At 39.2% G+C, this 15,198-nt stretch overlaps 1 protein-coding gene across 8 annotated transcripts in view; it reads left to right on the top strand.

Annotated features, from left to right (window-relative positions):
• Positions 1–4,947: 4,947 nt before the first annotated feature.
• Positions 4,948–15,198, top strand: part of myocd (myocardin) — a 100,501-nt gene continuing 90,250 nt past the window's right edge. For all 8 annotated transcript variants that reach the window (XM_053684872.1, XM_053684870.1, XM_053684871.1 and 5 more), the window contains exon 1: positions 4,948–5,060. The gene's annotated coding sequence lies outside the window, so the exon portion shown is untranslated. The remainder of the gene's footprint in view (positions 5,061–15,198) is intronic.

Here is a 15,198-nt window from a genome sequence, read left to right as displayed (position 1 = left end):
TGTGAAGTTTACTATGAGCATTTTTTTTTTGGAAGGAGTCTCCGCTCTTAGTAATTCGTAACAGTCAGAGGAAAAAAGTGTGGGTTTTTTTTTCTTATTAACGTAAGGGAGAGAAGAAAGACAGGTGGATAAGGGAATAAGAGTTTATAGTTGTTTCACAGCATTAAATGCGATGTATTAAAAAAAATGTATGACGCTGTTCTTTAATACATACAACAATTTGACCATTGATGGATTGCTGTGGTATAAGAGAAATTCACTTCAGGATGTACTGTTATTAGAAAATAATCAAGGTTTTATTGTGTTTTATTCCATAAATATTACCCAAGCAAATGCATTTGAATAACTTGTGAGATCAAATATTTTCCCATTTAAAACACTGGTATTTTTTTTACTCTTTTTAATCAGTAGCTGATTTGGCAAAATTATATTATATGGAGGGGGGCACAGTGGCTTAGTGGTTAACATGTTTGCCTCACACCTCTAGGGTTGGGGGTTGAATCCCAGCTCCGCCCTGTGTGCATGGAGTTTGCATGTTCTCCCCATGCTTCGGGGGTTTCCACTGGGTCCTCCTGTTTCCTCCCTCAGTCCAAAGGCTGCAGGCTGATTGGTATTTCCAAATTGTCCATAGGTGTGAATGTGTATGCGATTGTGCCCTGCAATGGATTGGCACCCTGTCCAAGGTGTCCCCGGTCTTGTGCCCCAAGTTCCCTGAGGTAGGCTCCAGGCTCTACCACGACCCTGTCTAGGATAAGCAGTATGGAAAAAGGATGGATGGATATCATATGGATTTGCTTAAACTACAGCCTAGAGTAAGTCATCAAATCAATAAAATTAAGAAATGATACTATTCAAATTACCAAATGACTTATAACAGTTAATGTTGCTAATATAACACATGAAAACGTGTAACTGGAACATCTCACAAGCCCCATAATATACCATATACCTTTAGATTTACATGATCTGCAAATTCATTGGTATCCGCTCAGTATATTTTTGCCTGACGTGACGTTACCAAGCCTCATATCCCGTGTATTTTTTGATATGATTATAAGTGATCTGGTTTCTGGATTTTGGGTTTTTGATTCTCATGCCTTGCCTGATATAGTCTGTTTGTACATTGCCTGGCTATTGCCTCATTATTTTGTGACTACGACCTTGCCTTACACTCTGGATTTGTGCACTGTTTTTTTTTTTTTTTTTTAAAAAAGCATTCTACCTGAAACTTTCGTCGTCTCTGCTGCCTGACACATGACATCATATTTTGACATGAGCTACAGGCTTAGCATGATCTGAATATCAAAATATATCAAAAGCATATAAAAAATAATGAATGCGTCATCGATCATAGATGATAGACGTTATAATCCAATGACCTATTCTCTTGCGTATTCAACATCCATGACCCGATGATGTTAAATATTTCCCCAAACAACGTATTTGTTCCTTGGCCATGATATTGATTTACCATCATAATACCATTGAAAACATTATCACACAAGAGTGCCATTATAACGTCCTGTACCTCTATTTTTGTAGAAAGGTGGTTCTAATTAAATGTAGAGCCCACTGAAGCATTTGGAACACACTGATTTTCCCTTATGGGTGTAAACAACTCATATTGTGTTGGACGAATCACATTGAAAACAGACATTACAAGCCTGCAAAGATAATACGGACCATCATTGTTCCATCCTCTCGGCATTGTTTCTGATGATAGTTGCTCAGGAAGATCTGAAATTTCGGACCTCATCGGCAACGCGATGAGAATCCATGTGATTTTTGTGTTTGCGACAACAGCAGTTCCCAATCACAGAAAGATATGTGCATATGGTGTCCTAAATAGCGCACCATAACATTAAAGCTTTCTTCCAGCAGGAAAAGTTGGTTTCTAAACCCAGGGTACATTCCGTTCATCTGCTCCAGATATTAAAGTGTAGTGATGGATTTACATCGGCCAAGCTAGGAATCAATCAGCGCCTTCATGGCTGATGAGGAAATTTGCCAGAAAGTCTGTCAACAGAACTTTCCATTTAACACTTGTTTTTGATTCACAAAGAGCTGAGGGTTTGAGATTTTTTTTTAGAGAACTGACTCATCTAGTCCTAAGTCATTGGTGCTATCACCATCAAGCAGTAAAATCTCTTACAAACAATTTTTATTTATAAAAAACCCCTTATTTACACAATGGGCTGTGGATATAAATGTTTTTTTTCTCTTTTGAATGCTCACTGTAGTAGTTTAAGTGGTATTTGTCACGCTATCAAGTTAGAGATGGATGCAAGTGCAGTTAAGAGAGCCAGGCAGACAAACACAAATTGTAGGGCAAAAACGTGGTGAAAAACAGGAAAAAGGTCAGGCGATCAGAAAACAGGGTAGACAGGGCAAAGGCAGAATACGAAAGAAACGAGAAACTGGGAACAAGATCAAAGAACCTGGAAACGAGAACACAGAACAAAGGCTCGGTAACGCACAGGCGGCAAAACACAGAAACGCAATACTTCACCCCAAACAAAGACATATTTAAATATACAATGCATCTAAGGGGATGACACAAAACAGCTGAGACTTTAGGAAATAACCAATAACAGAACAGGGGCGGAGACAGGACAGAAACCAAAACAAATACACGTGTCAAAAGTAAACAGAATCAATGACGCACGCTCTCTCTGGCATGAACAAAATCACGTTTATAAGAAATGGCACATGGCATCTGGTTGAAAGCAGAGGTGTTTTGGGATCCTGCGGAACAACAGCAAAAATCATGTGACTAGAAAGATTGTACTTTCAGATATGAATGCGGTCAGATACGAAGCTTGAAATACAAACAACGACCATGTTCATGAACATGAACAAATATACATTTCTTTCATTTCTTCATCCTTAGTAACTGCCTGGTCAGGATCACTGTGGCTTCAATTATGCTACTAATGTGTTTATAATTTTGAGAAATCGACTACATTTGTTAGAAAATATTGTGGATTTGTTGCACAAACAAAAACATTTTTTACCTTTTACATTTCTTGGATTTAGATGGGATTTTCCCTTCGATTTGTTTCTCCCTAATTTAATCTTGATCAATTCCCACCCACCAGTCAGCTCTCCCCTATTACATGACACCTACAGTACCAACCAGTAAGAGTGAAGACCTCTCTAACCTCCGAGACACGTGAAGCCAGAAAGCCACGCACATCTTTTCAAACTGCTGCTCAAGCTCCCTCAGGGTGTGTTAGTGCTATCCACCCCCTTCTGCCTGCATGAGCCCACAGATGCCTACGATTGGCTAATCTTGCTGTGATTGACATGGGACACCTTGCAATCTCTGGACAATAGGGCAAAGGCCTTTCTGTTGCGCTACTCCTGCGTGTAACCTTTCACATTTCTACTTTTGAGTTTTTTTCCCCCATCATTTAAAAAAAAGGCCTCCATGTCTATGCCACGCCCACTTTGGATTTCAATTCGAACGCAGATACAGCTGTACTGTATACATGAAGCACTAAACAGATGCAGATACAGTTGTATTTAGGTCACTGTGGAACATGAGATATTTGGTTAAGGAAACACGTTACATTTCTCACTCCCCTCCTGTCGAGCCGTATATTAATGTGAGTATGCTTTCAATTGCAGTGTAAACTGGAACAGAATAATCTCTCTTGTTTTTGTCAGACATGTGCGACTCCCCGGCAGTCTCAGTTGGCATTGAATGATACAGAGCTCAGCGGCACACTCAGTCAAAAAGGCAAAAACTGACATCATGGCTGATGCTGAGTCCAAATACACCACAAAAGCGTAAAGTCCTTGCTAAGTTTAGCGTGTGATGTCATCATTACTATGTTTTACAACAGACTCTGTTTTTTAATTTTTCAACATGGATTACGCAGGAGTGGTTGAATAATATATCTTCCCCAAAATTGAGTGAGTGAGAATGTGTTTGAAATATGCACAAAACATGATGATTTTCAATATTACCATGCAGTTACGTTTAACTAAACAATAAAGTGAACATAGAGTCATTCGTATACATTACATAGTATGCACTATATGTAAGTATGTGTGTTACATGTTGGTGGTGGTTACTCATGCATCCTGGAAATCAAATCTTCTTGAAACAGGAAAACAGTTACAACAGCCAGTGAATACCAGACTACACTGAAAATACTTCTATGAGAAGTATTTAAAAAAAAAAAAAAAAAAAACCCAAAACAAAACATGCATTAAAATTGGCTTGGGTGTGTTTGATTCTTTTAGGACTAGTTACGCCAAACTATCTGTCAGAACTTTTCTATTTGATGTCTACGAATGACCTTTCAACACCAGGCAGAGCTAGAAATCCATCATTCTAAATTAAAACAGCTGTAACGGGTTGCCTTTGAATTCCTTTGCCGTAGCCAATTCAGGTTCGCTCATGTAGACATCTAACTTATATGTTCACAGTAAATCATAATACACGCATACATCGATAAGTGTCTGCTCTGGGGGTTTGTCCTCGCAGGAAAACGTTTCAAACGTAAACCTTTTTAGAATGCATTAAGAAGAAGAAGAAAAAAATCAGGAATGTGTTCTGAAGGGAAAGAAGAAAAAAAAAATACAGACTGTTTCCGATTATACATTTTAATATGTAAATGAGGTCCACTTCTTGGATGACGTCGGCTCTGAAATAAGCCCATAATAAATCAAAGTGAAATATCAGTGTGAACATCTCGCACTTTTCAAAGGAGCACTAATTGTGTGTACTCAACGTGGAATGCTTTCTTTTTTGATTCGCACTGACTTTGAATCATGTGAATTAATATAATGGATGGAAATCGTTCAGAAGGAAAAATGTACTTTAATGGAAATGACATTAGTAATCGGCGGCTCCCTGCAAAGCTGAGGTAATAGTCTAAGTCCAAGTATTCCCCTGCTAAATGAAGTGATGGCAGTAAAGAGTAGTTGCAGCTCGGAGAGTGGGGAGGAGAGAAGTCTGTGCTCTTTCACTCCTCGGTGAGCGCGTGCTGCAGGAAGCGGGGTCTGACCGGGGCGAGCCTCCTCTTCACCTCCTCTCTGACACACGTGCAGTGAGTACTCAACCTCCTTACCTGTCCTTCATATCTTACTGCTCTTACAGCCTGGCCTGTTGTGCTTCTGACACACACACACACACACACACACACACACAAATAGAGACATGCTTTGCATTTAAGACTCTATTCACATTTGACAACGTTTCTTTTAGCATTTGTTGATTCCTAAATTATGAGGCCTTCCTGTGATACGTCCTTGAACTTTTTCCAGATGAGTTTGTGCAACAGGCACGGTGGATTGATAGCAAAGGTATACACAGAGAAGGATGTTTTACTGACAAATCTCTGAAAGAAGTGAAGCATTTTATTCTTTTTATTTACGGCCATGTTGAGTGAAAGAATGCATTTTTTGAGGTCCTTTTTGTGTGTGTGTGTGTGTGTGTGTGTGTGTGTGTGTGTGTGTGTAATCACGTGGAATTTGGATGAACGTTTTTTTTTTATATATATATATATTTCCTATGTCGTTTGACTGAGCATGTTTTCCTAATAAGCACAGTGTTAAAACATGGTTGTTTAACACAGAGGAAGGAAGGACCGAGACGAGTGAGTAATCATGGATGTAAGCATTATCAGCAAAGCTTCTAAGTAAATCTTGCTGAGATCATATTGATGGAAATGTTTTCACACACTCTGCTCCAAAATGGTGATTAAATGATATTCGAGTCCGGGGGCTATGCTCTCACAGTACAGTGACACATTGTGTTTGGATGTCTCTTGGCATGGCGTGGCCTTGGGGGATTTTTGTTGGGTGATGTAAATGAATATTGGAAATAAGATTATTAGTCAAAAGCAGAACATAGGGGGAACGCGCAGACCTCTTGGCAGAGGCGAGCAGGTCGGTGCCTGAAAGCCGTCAGCTTGGAAACGAGAAGATTGGTTGTTTATAGAAGTTGAAATGTTCAGAAGGAACATATCTTCAGGGCTGATCCCAGGAGCCAGACCTAATTAGAACCAAATGGATAAAAATCATTCGGTGCAGCCCAACATCTCTATATGAAGCTTGGCAAATTGCTTGCCTATTTTTATCAGCTGTAGTCGGTGGCGCATCTCCTTCAGAGCATATGTCTCTCTATGTGTGTGGACATTGAGGACTCGCCCCGAGTTTGAGGTCTAACTGAGCAAGCATGTTTAAAAAATGCACTTGTCGAGCCCCAATCTGTTTTCGATTACGATCTCTCAAATGTTTGGTGCTTGTCCTGTTGCCTTCGAGAAACATTACATCATGAAGTGGTGTGCTAAAGTAAAGGCACCGAAGGGGATCTTTCCACTCCTTCTTTTGTCTTGTAGAATGGGCTGAAATTTATAACCATGTGATCAAAATCCAAACGTGGAGCACAGGTTTGTGTATATTGTTAATATTTTACACTGAAGAAATGTGCCATTTCACAGTAGTCTTATAATTAGTAGTTGTCCTTCGTTTGTACTCTTCATACGACTTTAAAAAAAAAAAAAAAGACTTCATACAGATTCGATTTCTTATTCAGGTATCATTAGCATGAATACAGAGATTAGTACAATAGGCAAAGGCATCACATTTCCTTCAAAATATGTCATGTTTTAATCTACTTGATTGACAGGGTTACATTTCAAAGTTATTTTTGAGCTGTATCTTCAGTAATATTGTTGGCTCGCTTAAGGAGACTCCGAGTCAATATTTCTCATACGTGTTAGACTAAATAATCCAGAGAAACCTTCATTACTGTACTATTTTATTACAAAGGTGCAGCAGGTGAAATCAGCTAATGTTTCTGCGTAAATAATTGCCTTATACAAATGGAAAGACTATGCAGCGGCTTAAGCACTACAGACCAAATACCCACTTAATTAATCATCATTTACCAGTCCACGCAGTTAGGAAATGGATACGAGCAGCACATGGGGATCTGCTAAGGTCTTCTGTCCAGTTTCCATACAGATATCTGATACTGAAGAATATTGTTTCAACAATGGGAATAATATCCAGAGTAAAACTAAACGCATCCATCCTCAATCATTTTTCTTTTAAAGGCAGGTTTACTGAAGGTCATTTGAGCCTTTTATTCCCTGTGTCAATAATAAACTGATTTATCAAGTATCTTCTATGACATATTATAACAGAGAAATATAAATGTGCTTTTGCTTGGGATAACCAGTCGATTGTTGAATACAATCACTTAGAATCATGCCTGTAAATGACAAAATATCAAAATCGCTCTTCTCTGTACAACTCTTGTTTCGTGGAAGGGTCCCATTTGTCACAGGCGTTTCGCTCCAGCCAGTGCATGCATAACGGGTTGCAGAGGCACTATGTCATCCATCCCCTCCGCTCTTTAGATACATGGGTTCTAATTCACCACGGACAGTGTGTAAGCTCTGCTGTCACTGTGCCTGCAGATGAGGTCCATTATAGGCAAGCAGCCAACATTAGACACTCTGGTGTTTAAACGAGACATAGAGTTCTGGTGCTAAGCAAAATATACATTCTCATTGAACACAATTTACTCATTCTTACTGATTCACTCACAAAGCCAAGCCGTTGGAAATATACAAATTACTGGGGACTACTGAACTCTCTGTGACCTAGCTACTCTCTCTCTCTCTCTCTCTCTCTCTCTCTCTCTCTCTCTCTCTCTGTCATAAGTATACATAATAAATAAGAAATACAATACACCAGAAAAATAATAAATAAATGTGTGGTGTGATACATTGGCAAGCTGATAGTATTTCTATAACAGCACTCTCTGAAGTGTTTTATTCCTCTCATACTACCTCAATTTGCCAGTAGCATTTTTTTTTAAAATATATATTAATGAAGGACACATTATACATTTTTTTTCTGTTTGTAGTTATATTTAATGTTGTGGAATGTATGAGAAGCAAGATATCTCCGATGTTAAACAGTTGCTGCCTCACTAGCCTATTTTGTCTTTCTCTTGAAGTTAAAAAGAAAAGATAAAAATGCAGCTTGTCATGTTAATAAGAAATGACAGAACACTTCCATGGCTAAAACCTTCATGGACAGTTTTACCTCTGAGTGTTATAAAGCGCTGACACTAGAGACTCCTTCCATAACTGTTAAAAATTTTTGCTACGTACATTAACGATTATACAGTTTTCTTTGTTAAACAGTACAAAAAAAAAAGCTTTATGATCATATTTAGATTAGGTGGCTCACCCACGTTCCAAATCTCTGTGTATAAATTTACTTGCAGTACGTGTACGGTTTATATACAGTATAGTCTACATATAATGTTTCATACGGAATAAAATGATACAACATGCAATGATTTATAGGACTAATTTCAACAACAATAAATCAGATAAAATAGGTCCACCCATATTCCCAATACGTTAGCCCCATATACATGCAGCCAGTTGGAGATCTCATAACCTCTGACTGTTCCACTATTTACCAGGACCATCTGTTTTAAATCCCACTGCAGTAGTAGGAGACATCCTGAAAGCAGTTACTTCTAACAAATCAACCACTGATATATTGTAATACTACTGGTGTAGTATGGACGTGTTAGTGCAATAGTAACTGCTCATTATGTAACATATATATACAAAAAAAAGGCTTGAAATATTTCACTTTATGTGTAATGAATCTAGAACATATGAAAGTTCCACTGTTTGAATTACGGAAAATATTAACGTTTCTATTTGTTTGAGATGCACCTCTCTCTCTCTCTCTCTCTCTCTCTCTCTTTCTCACATACATATGTACATATACATACACATATTCTATATACACACACACACACACACACACACACACACACACACACACACACACACATATATATATATATATATATATATATATATATATATATATATATATATATATATATATCTCACAAAAGTGAGTACACCCCTCACATTTTTGTAAATATTTGATGATATCTTTTCATGTGAAAACACTGAAGAAATGACACTTTGCTACAATGTAAAGTAGTGAGTGTACAGCTTGTGTAACTGTAAATTTGCTGTCCCCTCAAAATAACTCAACACACAGCCATTGATGTCTAAACCGTTCACAACAAAAGTGAGTACACCTCTAAGTGAAAATGTCCAAATTGGGCCCAATTAGCCATTTCCCCTCTCAGGTGTCATGTGACTTGTTAGTGTTACAAGGTCTCAGGTGTGAATGGGGAGCAGGTGTGTTAAATTTGGCGTCATCGCTCTCACACTCCCTCATACTGGTCACTGGAAGTTCAACATGGCACCTCGTGGCAAAGAACTCTCTGAGGATCTGAAAAAAAAGAATTATTGTTCTACATAAAGATGGCCTAGGCTATAAGAAGATTGCCAAGACCCTGACACTGAGCTGCAGCATGGTAGTCAAGATCATACAGCGGTTTAACGGGACAGGTTCCACTCAGAACAGGCCTCGCCATGGTCGACCAAAGAAGTTGAGTGCACGTGCTCAGCGTCATATCCAGAGGTTGTCTTTGGGAAATAGACGTATGAGTGCTGCCACCATTGCTGCAGAGGTTGAAGGGGTGGGGGGTCAGCCTGTCAGTGCTCAGACCATACGCCGCACGCTGCATCAAATTGGTCTGCATGGCTGTTGTCCCAGAAGGAAGCCTCTTCTAAAGATGATGCACAAGAAAGCCCGCAAACAGTTTGCTGAAGACAAGCAGACTAAGGACATGGATTGCTGGAACCATGTCCTGTGCTCTGAGGAGAACAAGATAAACTTATTTGGTTCAGATGGTGTCAAGCGTGCTTGGCAGCAACCAGGTGAGGAGTACAAAGACAAGTGTGTCTTGCCTACAGTCAAGCATGGTGGTGGGAGTGTCATGGTCTGGGGCTGCATGAGTGCTGCAGGCACTGGGGAGCTACAGTTCATTGAGGGAACCATGAATGCCAACATTTTCTGTGACATACTGAAGCAGAGCATGATCAGTATGCAGTATTCCAGCATGATAACGACCCCAAACACACTTCCAAGACGACCACTGCCTTGCTAAAGAAGCTGAGAGTGAACGTGATGGACTGGCCAAGCAGAGAGAGAGAGAGAGAGAGAGAGGTGCATCTCAGACAAATAGAAACGTTAATTTTTTCTGTAATTCAAACAGTGGAACTTTCATATGTTCTAGATTCATTACACATAAAGTGAAATATTTCAAGCCTTTTTTGTTTTAATGTTGATGATTATGGCTTACAGCTCATGGAAATCAAAAAATCCAGTATCTCAAAATATTAGAGTAAAGAATTTATAATACAGAAATGTTGCAGTGTCGCATTCCTAGTATCAAGCCTCTCCTGAACCAGAGACAACATCAGAAGCGTCTTACCTGGGCTAAGGAGAAAAAGAACTGGACTGTTGCTCAGTGGTCCAAAGTCCTCTTTTCAGATGAAAGCTAACTTTGCAGTTCATTTGGAAATCAAGGTCCCAGAGTCTGGAGGAAGAGTGGAGAGGCACAGAATCCAAGTTGGTTGAAGTCCAGTGTGAAGTTTCCACAGTCAGTGATGATTTGGGGTGCGATGTCATCTGCTGGTGTCGGTCCACTGTGTTTTCACAGTCGCGAGTCAATGTAGCGTCTACCAGGAGATTTTAGAGCACTTCATGCTTCCATCTGCTGACGAGCTTTATGGAGATGCTGATTTCCTTTTCCAGCAGGACTTGGCACCTGCTCACAGTGCCAAAACTACTAGTAACTGGTTTGCTGACCATGGTATTACTGTGCTTGATTGGTCAGCCGACTCGACTGACCTGAATCCCATAGAGAATCTATGAGAGACACCACACCCAAAACTACAGACGAGCTGAAGACCGCTATCAAAGCAACATGGGCTTCCAGAACACCTCGGCAGTGCCACAGGCTGATTGCCTCCATGCCACGCTGCATTGATGCAGTAATTCATGCAAAAGAATTAAAGCCCCGACCGAGAATCAGTCCATAAATTAACATACTTTTCAGAAGGTCGACATTTCTGTATTATAAATTCTTTATTCTAATATTTTGAGATACTGGATTTTTGCTGGAAGTTTGATGTGTTGTGCATTCTGAGATGCTTTTCTGCTCACCACGGTTGTAAAGAATGCTTTTTTGAGTTACTATAGACTTCCTGTCAGCTCAAACCAGTCTGGTCATTCTCTCTCATTGATCTCTCTCATTAACAAGCTGTTTCCGCCTGCAGATCCTCCACTCATAAGATGGTTTTTGTTTTCCACACCATTCTGTGTAACCTCTAGAGAATGTTGTTTGTGAAAATCCCAGGAGATCAGCAGATTTTTAAGTACTCAAACCAGTCCATCTGGAACCAACAACCACGCCAAAGTTAAAGTCACAGAGATCACACTTATTCTTCAATCTGATGTTTGATGTGAACATTAATTGAAATTCTTCACCTGTGTCTGTATGATTTTATGCATTGTGCTGCTGCCATACGATTGGCTGATTAGATAACGGTATAAATGTGCAGTTGTTCAGGTGTTCCTAATAAAGGGTATACATAACCTATATGTTCATCAAATGCTTAGCTGTGTCTCAGATACTTGCAGGAATGTATGAATGTATGAAATTATATTCAAATACTAGTCTGAGATCATACAACCTATAAGATTCAGACTTACCAGAGCTAAAAGTGAGTCATAGGTCTTAAGAAGTTGTCCCTTTATCCCCCCCCTAACAAATTACACTTATATGAATCATACCTTTGATCTTCAGGATTCATCACTTGTCTGCGTTCCTCTAAAAATAACACCTTAGACCCTTGATAGGACATGATGTTGCCTACACTGAGTAGTTAAACTTTCCAGTAAGCATTACATTCATCTTCTTTATACTTAGAAACACTGATTACTTGACTACTTGAAACCAATGATTTCTGCTTCCTACCATATTACTGCATTTGCTTGTAATGTCTGATTTGCTAAGCATGCTAAAAATGTGGAATATATTCCATCATGTGTTTATTCACCTTTTCATAAGGATGTCTGTTTAAGCTAAATTTAGCATGTGCATACACAACCTTCTATTTTGGAAAATAATAACACGGCTGCACTATGTAGAAATCTGTCAGACCTATACAGAGGTGATGAGTCATTACTGATTGAGTGGAGAACGAGCTCCTTTTCTCCTCGAAGAACAAAAAAACAAAACGCATTCCTCTCTCACATGCACACATCATAGGGTACAAAACATTCGTCCAATGGAAACAACCAACCGAAATAGGTTTTGGTCTATTTTGGTCTGCCACAGGTCTTATTTTTAGAAAAAGAAATAAGTGCTATTGAATCGCAAAGTGATCAGGTCACTCCATGTGCTTTCTTTCCAGTGTATGATTCAACGGAAGTATGTGATGACGTTACGTGTGTTTGCTGTTCTGTTCGGGACAGGAACTGACATTCTGTTCCTTGTGAATGCAATCAGTTTACTGTAATTTACTTTTATATACCGAATATCGTCAGGTCGTGAGGTAATTTCACAGCCATATCAATATTTGTCAAAAGGCTCTTTTTGTAGAGGAAAAAGCAAACATGGTAAAAGCAAATGAAAAATGAAGCCCTCTTGAGAGAAAGTCTACAAAGCTAACTATTAGAGGAAATCTAAACTCATTTCATTTACAAACTCTAAAAAGACACCCTACTACACTGGCTGCGTACCACAATATTTACCACAGTTCCCCCTCACTGTATTAACAATGCTACCACAAGAAAAGAAAAAAAAAATCATTCAGGTTTACCACAAATTTACCACCGTCTTAGTAGTCTATATATCAGAGAGAAGTACACTTACAGTTTACATTTGATATACTACCACGTTTACTACTTCAAGAGAAGTACACAAAGTGTTAAGTACACTTACAGTAAACATTAAATATTGTATATTAGCATGTATAAGTATACTTGAAGAGAAGTACACTAAGTGTAAGACGATTACAGCATTAGTTTACTTTTAAATGTACTTGAGTAGATTAAATACTGAATTATTCGTTTATTACTTGAGTGTTCATTTTGTTTTTCAGTTAATAGATTACTAAATTAGTTTCTTCTGCCCTTTTCTTTTGTCCAGTGTGAGTTGGATGACTGTATTTGTTAGAGGTGATGTACAGGTGGTGATGAACCACAAAAACTAAAATAACTTCTGTCCCCCTCACTCGGCCCCTATGTTACTGATCATGAGCAAAACTGCATCGTGGTTGTTTTTTTATGTGCACTATTTTAGTGTGTTAGTAATGATAATGGTGAGTAGTTCTACCTCTTTATTTTAACTGTGAAAGGAATTAGAATTAGTGGTACAGTTGGGGGTTTAATTCCTGCCTCCGCTCACTGTGCACAGAGTTTGCATGTTCTCCCTGTGCTTTGGGGGGTTTCCTCCGGGTTCTCCGGTTTCCCCAAAGACATGCATTGATTGGCATTTAAAAATTGTCCATAGTGTGTGTGAGATTGTGCCCTGTTATGGGTTGGTACCCCTCCAGGGGGTCTCCCGCCTTATGCCCCGAGTTCCCTGGGATAGCCTCCAGGATACACCTAGTACTATAAAAAGGTAGACTTTGTCAGCTCGAACCAGTCTGGCCATTCTCCTCGTCTCTCATCAACAAGCCGGTTTTGTGCAGAGAACTCCCACTCGCTTTTTGTTTTTCGCACATTCTTGTGAATGTTTCAGAGAATGCTGTGTATAAAAATTCCAGGAAATCAGCAGTTTCTAAAATACTCAGACCAGCCCATCTGACACCAACAACCATGCCACTAGTACAATTCTGGCATTTGATGTAAACATTAACTGAAACTCAGGTTGCAATGCTGCCATCTGATTGGATGACTGGACAGTTGCACGAATGTGCAGATGTACAGGTGTTCTTATTAAAGTGTCTGGTGAGTGTATGTGTACTTAATGCACTTATAGCACACTTACAATATGTACTAAAGTATACTAGATTTTTGTAAGGGATCACCTACATTGTCCGCATACAGGGACTTCCTGGATAATGAACTCTACAAAATCATGAAGGCTATTCCTATTATAAAAGAGAAGAACCCTTATAGAACAAGGTATGTTCTTAAATGGACTGTTTGTTCATTTATTACTATTAATGCTTAAGACTGCCAGTCAACATAGAAATCATAGCATACAGTTGTGGTCATAAATTTACATTTGCATAAGCCTTGCAGAATCTGCAAAATGTTAATAATTAAAAAAATTTTTTTTTTAAAAAACATAAGAGGGATCATTAAAAACTGCATTTTGTTTTTTATATTAGTACTGCTGTAAATAAGCTAATATCACATAACAGACGTTTACATATAGACAAAGACACAATAATTGTGTTGAACTAGCCATGGAGATGGTGTTATAATCTATATGTAGGAAATTTATAGAAACACACAAACAAACAATCAAACTCCGCAGGCAGAGAGACGTAGTCTAGGTGCAGATAAAGTCAAAAAACCAAAATACAGTTCAACCAGGCAAACAAAACAATGGGTAGTCCAAAGCATCGATAAATCCACAAAACAGTGGTCATAGCATGAAGCATAGACGGCAAGCATGGTTGGCTGTATCATTCTATGGTAACTTGGAGGACTTGCCCTTCAGTAGTGACGAGAGTGGGGCTGCGATGATGACGTAGTTGCAGATGAAACGATATTAACGAAGCCCAGTAATCATTGCAATTCCTTCACAATGCTTGGTCTTGGCCATTCCATGACTGGAGTGACCTTAGCAATGCCCATCTCCACAACTGGTGGCTGATATTGTACCCAAGGAATGTATGGGTGGTATGAAACTCACATTTTTTTCCCTTGATATACAGTTGGTGTTTCTGGAGATGTACCAGGACTGTCTTGACATGCTTGAGATGTTCCTCCTTGCTCTGTGAGCAGTTGAGGATGTCATCGATGTATGCCACTACACAGTGATTCAGTAGATCCCTGAACATCTCGTTGATGAAGGACAGAAAGACTGCTGGTGTGTTGGCTAGCCCATATGGCATGACCAGATATTCATAGAACCCCCTAGTGGTGCTAAATGCCGTCTTCCACTGATGCCCTTCTCTGATGCTGATAAATGTATTGATAATGTTGTATGCGCTTCTTAGATCCAATTTGGTATAAATTCATGACTCACGGAGTTGTTCTAGAGCTGAAGGGACAAGTGGCAGTGGGTAGCAATATTTGACTGTGACTGAGTTCAAACCT

Source organism: Ictalurus punctatus, chromosome 13, assembly GCF_001660625.3.
Source record: "Ictalurus punctatus breed USDA103 chromosome 13, Coco_2.0, whole genome shotgun sequence".
Classification (NCBI taxonomy): domain Eukaryota; kingdom Metazoa; phylum Chordata; class Actinopteri; order Siluriformes; family Ictaluridae; genus Ictalurus; species Ictalurus punctatus.
Note: the sequence above shows the minus strand (reverse complement) of the source record. Positions and strands in the feature narration are given on the sequence as shown.